The 7,736-nt window shown below is 28.9% G+C and overlaps 1 non-coding gene across 1 annotated transcript; it reads left to right on the plus strand.

Annotated features, from left to right (window-relative positions):
- Nucleotides 1-2,245: 2,245 nt before the first annotated feature.
- TRNAQ-UUG lies at nt 2,246-2,317 on the plus strand. Its single transcript has one exon. It is a non-coding gene; the product is annotated as a tRNA-Gln (tRNA).
- Nucleotides 2,318-7,736: the final 5,419 nt, after the last annotated feature.

A 7,736-nucleotide genomic window follows, 5' to 3' on the forward strand; every position in this document is an offset into this window, starting at 1 on the left:
CAATTTTAATTAGAAAGACATCACATACACAAGACATGAGATATGTTCTTAAACATTAAACCTCTTATTATAAAAAAAAATATGTTCCTCTCAATTTGCTCATCCAATAGTTAAAAATAATGTTTTACAAACACCTAAAATGATAGCTAAAATTAAATGAAGAAACTAAACATTTTTTTACCAATATTTTTATATTCTTCCACATTTATAATAAAACTTGTAAGAAGCTAAATTAACAAGACTATATATAACATGAGTGAGGATAGGGGAGCGAGCGACTCCCCCGCCTGTCAGCCACAATGGCACTCTTTTTCTCTTTTGATCAAACTATAGCATTGACAATATCAAATTATAGCATTCTCCTATTACAGTTTAGTTTAAAGAACATTACATTTTAGTTTATTAGACATTATAATGCAGTTTATAAGACATTATAGTTCAGTTTATAAGACATTACAATTCGGTTTATAAGAAATCACAGTTCAGTTTACATGACATTACATTTCAGTTTATCAGATAATACAGTACACTTTAAATGATATGACATTTCAATTTATATAACGTTATAGTTCAGTTTATCAAAAATTATTGTTCAGTTAAAACACATTAGAATTCAGTTTAAGCAACGTTAATTATTAAGAGTCCTTGTTTACCTGTATTGTGCATTTTGTGTTGTCCACAAAAATTTGGAGACGAGATATACAACAAAATCACATTTTAAGTCGTCATATGTATCTTTATTTGTTATTATTCTCCCTAGCATGGATAGAGTTGTAGAAGCTCATCCATTATCATTCCTCATCCATTTTCTCCTCTAAATCCTTAACATTTGGAGGTACTTGGCTCCATCAGATTGATGTCCTTTAGACTTCGTTATTTCGAAGTCACCTATAGAGAGGTTCATTACACACTAAATGTTTACTTCGTCGATTTAAAGCATCTTCCCATTACTCAGCATTAGAGCACTCTTTTTAGCATCGAACTTGCTTAAGTGGTGACGACATAGTTCGAAGGGAATTTTGAGATACCCAAGGAAATGAGGGAGCCGAAACCAATTGCTTTAACAACCACTTTCTAAATATCCGATAGTTGTCAGACGAGTTTGTAAAGGCCATTTGAAGAAGTTTGGATGTTTAAAATTGGTTGTTTCCTTGTACGTATGGAAGAAATGGGAATGGAAGAAACGCGGGCGGGATGAATAAAATTTCCTCTTTGATACATTAACTTTGTAAATTAATCAAAATGATAATTCAACTTTGAGAAATTACAATCAAATTTTGAGAATATGACAATTGTTACCTTGCACGAATGGAAGAAGCGGGGGCAGGAATGAAGAAAGATTCCTTTTAGATACATTGACTATGTAGAAAAAAACGAGAATCTAATTTTGAGAACATTACAATCAAGTTTTGAGAAGATGACATTTGTTAGCTTGCATGAACGGAAGAAGCAGGTGGTGAAGAAGTGGGAATGGAAGAAGCGGGGTGAAGAAAACTTCATCTTAGATACCTTCACTCTGTAAAAGAAAGAAGATGTCAATCCAATTTTGAGAACATTACAATCAAGTTTTAGGAAGATGACAATTTTTACCTTGCAGGAACGGAAAAAACGGGAATGGAAAAAACAGGAATGGAAGAAGCGAGGGCGGGGTGAAGAAAGCTTCCTCTTAGATACCTTCAATTTCTTCCTTTTATATGTAATGTTTTATATAAAAAATTGTAACAATCACATGAAAGTAAGAAAATAACTCCAAACATAATAAATGTCAATCCTTTTACTTCGACAATGAGTTCTAACAACATCAACAAACTAGATAAATAATTTTTTTTGTTATACTTTAGAGTTCAAAATATGAGTATTCATCACATAATTTATATCGGTCGAATACAATAAGTAAATGTACGACGATTCTTTTTGAGTAAGATAGTCCACCAAAAGATAATTGAAAGAGTAACTCAACGATTTAGTCCCACTATATACGATGCCTCAATCCAAAATTTTCATCAACTAAGGAGAGATTTAGACATCACCCACTAGATTCAAACATTCACCCCTACAACAGTAAAACTTATAATACATATATAAAATATAGGGAAGAGATAAGAATTCATGCTTTTCAAGCTTCAAATAATTTTGAAAAAAAAAATTATCAATTCTAAAAATGGTTGAGGAAACTAATTAAGATAAGATAAAATAAGACAAATACATGGACAAATATATTAACATAAAATTTCAAAATATAAAAGGTTCTATGGTGTAGTGGTTAGCACTCTGGACTTTGAATCCAGCGACCTGGGTTCGACTCCCGGTAGGACCTCTTTTTATAGTTTTTACTAATGGTGTTTCTTTTTTCTTCCTTTCGAGGCAATTGTGCCAATTATGTGATGAATAATCATATTCTAAACTTGAAGTATAACAAAAAAAAAATTTGTCTAGTTTGTTGATGTTGTTAGAACTCGTTGTCGAAGTAAAAAAAATTGACATTTATTTTGTTTAGATTTATTTTCTTACTTTCATGTGAAAATTTTAAATTAATTTTATCATCAAACTTAATGAATACTTCACTTTCTTCTTTTATATATAATGTAAGTCTTATAAACTAAAATGTAATGTCTTATAACCTGAATTATAATGACATTTAACATAAAATATAATATTTATCTAGTTTGTTGATGTTGTTAGAACTCGTTGTCGAAGTAAAAAAATTGACATTTATTTTGTTTAGAGTTATTTTCTTACTTTCATGTGATTTTTTAAAATTAATTTCATCATCAAACTGAATGAATACTTCACTTTCTTCCTTTTATATATAATGCAAGTCTTATAAACTAAAATGTAATGTCTTATAACCTGAAATGTAATGTTATTTAACCTGAATTATAATGACATTTAAAAATATAATATCTTTAAAACTGAACTGTAATATTGTTTAAATTAAAATATAATGTCTTACAAACTAAAATGTAATGATTATAAACTAAAATTAACGTCTTATAAACTAAAATGTAATGTCTTATAATTTGAACTGTAATGTCATTTAACATGAACTGTAATGACATTTAACATGAACTGTAATGTCTGATAAACTGAACTGTAATGTCATTTAACCTGAAATGTAACGTGTTCTAACATTTTTAACAATCGTTGTCTAGCATTTCTAACATTTCATTTCACTGTCTAAACTGTTTTAATCGATTGTTACATTTCAACGTTGTCAGAGAACTTCCTCTTCTTAGCTTCATTCTGAGTTTTCCTAACTTTTTTATGACTCTTCCTTGCTTTGTTCGAACTCTTTCTTGATTCGTTTTTAGTCTTCTTAGATTCTTTATTCTTCGATGCATCAAAGACCCCATTAGTTTATCTAAATCATAAACATCACAGAAGGTCACAAGTTAAACACACAACTGTACTCAAGTATTTTAGAAGAATGGACATTTCTTACCATTTCGAAATGAGAAGAACGGAACTGAAACGTAGATCAGAGATTGAAAACGAAATTGTAGAACAGAAATTGGCAACTATTGAATCTTTGGACGATAGGCGAACGATGGCTAGGGTTTGGGTTTGAATCTCCAGACGATAGGTGCGCGAGGTTTTGTGGGTTCTATGGGTAATAGGAATATGAAGATGCGGTAATAGCGTGCTTTGATTTTTGAAAAAAATATTTACATGTTGGAAGCCACATGGGGAGTCACTGAGGAAGTCGCTCCCAATATCATTATTCTTATAACATACATTTGTAATTAAAAAAACTCACTGTCACATGTCAAATGATAAAAGTTGGGTCTAAAATACTACACGCGTTTGATTATCATTAAGAGCATCTTAAATTAAAGTGAGGTCATTTTCGAGAGGAAGTTATACCTATTTTTATTTGGTTTGGTCTAAAGTGAACAAAATAGTTTCATTATCTAAGGATGATATATTGTTGGAAAATTCTGAGATAAAAAAAAAAAAAAATCATAATCATGGTAGAGGAAGCTTGGATATTGGGCAAATGGGTCTGTTTTTCATTGGCTTGCCTCCGGCTGCCTTGAACGCAATAAGTCCATCTTCAATATTGAAATTTCTTCTTTAAATTAAAAGGCAGCCTCCAAACTAAAAAACCTTTTTTTTTATTATTTTTTGTTAACTCAAAAAAGTTCTTGAAAATAAATACATAATCTTGCGACATGCTCAAAATGCTCAAACTGTTGATTAATGAAATAGTTTGTCTTAGCTAGAAGCATTGGTTACATGAGTTTGGTTTTTGAAGGCATCCACTAAATCTTTCTGAATAAAAACTTTATTTTGTAGTGAAGTCACTTTAATGACAAGTCACAATCCCTTTTTCCAAAACAAACTTTAACTTTTGAAAAATAAAATGAAACTTTTTTGAGCTTCAATGACCTCACTTTTCCCCAACCATTTCGTTCACATCCATCAATGAACATAGCTAGTGTTGCCATCTCCCTACCCATATATATTCGTGGATGAAAACATCTTGAAGCATGTTCAAATGTTCAATCAAGACTGCACGTAATTTTCCAAGAGATTTGAGAAAATTTTCAAATTTATTATTCCAATGTAGTCACACATATATAATGGGAATCCCATATATTAAGAATTAGGTATATGTATATGGTCATAAATGATTATAAAATTAATCATATAAATGTAGATAAATGAATTGGACAATAAAGTTATAATGTAAAAAAGACCACAAATTGACTATATCACATTTATAGGAGAGAGAAAAAAAATTAATTTTATTTTTCAGAAAAATTGACATGTTAGAAAAAAATTTGTCCAAAACATGACCGGAAGATAGAAAAATATATTAAATTTTATTTTTCAGGAAAATTGTCATGTTCGGAAATTTTTTTTCCCAAACATGGCCAAAAGAGAAAAAATTAATTTTTATTTTGGGAAAATAGTAATGTTCGGAAAATTTTTGTCCTTAACATTGTCATGTTTTTTAGTTTATTATTTTATTTTTAGTATAATTTGTTTTTTTTATTTATCTCTCATGTCATTCACACGTGACCGATACGTCAGATTTGTAATCTGAGACCTTATTTTCTTTCTCAACTTTGTTGTCTCTATTACAGCCCATAAATGTAGGCTATACCCACTAAAATTATCATCAATAAATAAATAAATAAATATATATATATTTATTTATTTATTTAAACCGTAAGTGACCTAAAAAATGAGGAGATGTTCCTCGGTTAGGGAAGTTAGGCTCAAAGAAAGCACAAAAAAATGGAAGGTACAAAGTATAATTAAAATTGTAACTTGATATATAATGATTTAATTTTTGAACAACAACCTTGATACAGAAAAAATATAAAAGATTTATGTTCTAAAATAAATTGCGAATTACACCATTTTTATGTCCCCTATCATCATTAATGTACGTAAATTTATATTCATTTACAAATCAAACGTTATAATAATTAAATTTATAATTTGAGAAATATATAATATACACTTTTCAGTGCTTTTTTGCTAAGCTATTTTCAAGCATTCGTCCTTAAAAGAATATTCTTTTCATCATTATATATTTTTTTCACATTATACATGAGCTAGTAAATTTATATATACACAAGTCTTACTTATTTTTAAATATAATATTTAATACACAAATCTTACTAATGTTTGAATATAATTAATATTATAGTGAAAAAAATATATAAATTATATATTTGGCAATCTTACACAAAATTATTTAATATAGCTCAAACATATATAAGAATACACAAAATTATTTAAGTAATCATCAACCCACTCAATATATAGCTCAAACATAAGTAATTAATACTTTTAACCCTAAACGTTGATGTCTCATATTTGACTTTATCCTTGATCAATGTTAGTGCTAGTCTTATTGAATTATTGCACAAAAATTATTAAGGTAGTCTTATTAATATTAAGGTTATTAAGTTATTATTTGTATGAATAATAGGATCATTTAAGTGACAAAAATTATTGTCTAAGTTTGAATCATACTTAATAATGAATAGCTTTTATTTAAATAGAGGTTATTATTATTATTATTATTATGAGATTTCATGTTAATTTATCAGAAAATAAACGCCGGTAAAAAAACAATTATTATTTTTATTTATAGATCACAATTTTATATCTTTCCTTATACCTATTATTATATGAGAACAATCTTTGCTACACTATGGAAAGTCTATTTCACACATCCATAATATGGGTCATTCCATCATCTTAATTTCTTCTTATTTTGTTGGTTTGTAAAATATTGTTCAGATATCTTATTACTAATGATAGATTGAATGCATTTGCATTTAGAGGTCAACACTCTAGCTAGAGCCATTATTGTTAATTTGTTAAGCTTCTTTTTCATGAAAGCTTTATGTACACTTAAATATGTGACTCAAAATGCTTCTTACTTTTCTTTATTTTTCTTTATATCTTATCCCAATCATTTGTAACACTCATACAAACATTATTAAGTAATAACCCAATATTTTTTCTTATAAAATGATGATACCAAATTTATCACTTCCAAATTCTTGATATCAATAGTGTTTAAAGATTTTATAATTAAACCAATTAATATTTTTTATTGAACTACAAAGCAAGATAAATATTTCATGGCCTACATAATCCCATCTTTTATTAACATCTAGATTTCTTTAGAAGAAAATATATAGGAAATTCATAATTGTCCAAAAAATTGTCACTATGGCATTCACTTATAGCAACTAACACCATCTTCTGGTGAAATACACGTTCAATATGTCACGTTGGTTTAATGATGTATAATTTTAAAAATGATGTTAATCTAAAAAAAAACATCTTATAAAATTGAACAACTACCTTCAAAAATCCAGCTTGTTCATGTTCTTATGAAAACTTATAAATGTGAAGTTTTAGAACATGTTTTCTTAGTTTATGTTTTTTTATTCATTATAATTGTAATATGGTATTCACGGATTCGGTTCGATTCCATCTGAAAACGCTTTGAGTTTGAGTGGGGTCTATGACTGTAGGGGTGTCATGCTAGTTCTCCCTCAATAAAAAAAAAATATTGTAATATAGTATTCTGGTTTGTTTCTTAGACATGAATTATTATTGTTTTTATAATATTAACATTAAACAAAAACACTATTTATTGGATATAATAATGCATTAAAATGTGTATAAATGATAAGTTAACCCATCTTAAAATAGAGCTATGGGCATAAGAGTCATTCTAACACCCGTTTAAATTTTTTTAATTAAGTTACATTTAATAATATACATACACCTCCTAATACAACGGTTATCTTCCTCTTTTATCAAGAACATCAAACCCCGAGAATCTCTCTTTCTCTCTCAAAAAACCATTAATCCGTAATTGTTTAACTTTAAATTAATCAACTTGACATTCGCCGGAAAACTCTAATTTGTTTGCATCTTCGCCGGAAATATATCAATCTCAATCAAGTTCTCATCTTCATCGTGAAAAAGATCACATTTTCTCTTACAATCCAATGAAATCTCAATCAACCCATCTCTATCCTCCTCATCCCACCTGAAAAACATCCTCTCCGGCGAGTCCCACTCGCCGGAATCCTGAATCTCGCCGTTCGTCGACGACCCATCTGAATCTGTTTCAGGATAATACAGTGACAGAGATGGGTATCTCTCCAGCTTTGAAACAGAGCGATCATCATCTTCTTCTTCTTCCCCTTCATAATCCTCGTATATGACCTCCAATGGCGCTCCGACGCTCCATC

Source organism: Impatiens glandulifera, chromosome 1 (assembly GCF_907164915.1).
Source record: "Impatiens glandulifera chromosome 1, dImpGla2.1, whole genome shotgun sequence".
In the NCBI taxonomy this organism is placed as follows: domain Eukaryota; kingdom Viridiplantae; phylum Streptophyta; class Magnoliopsida; order Ericales; family Balsaminaceae; genus Impatiens; species Impatiens glandulifera.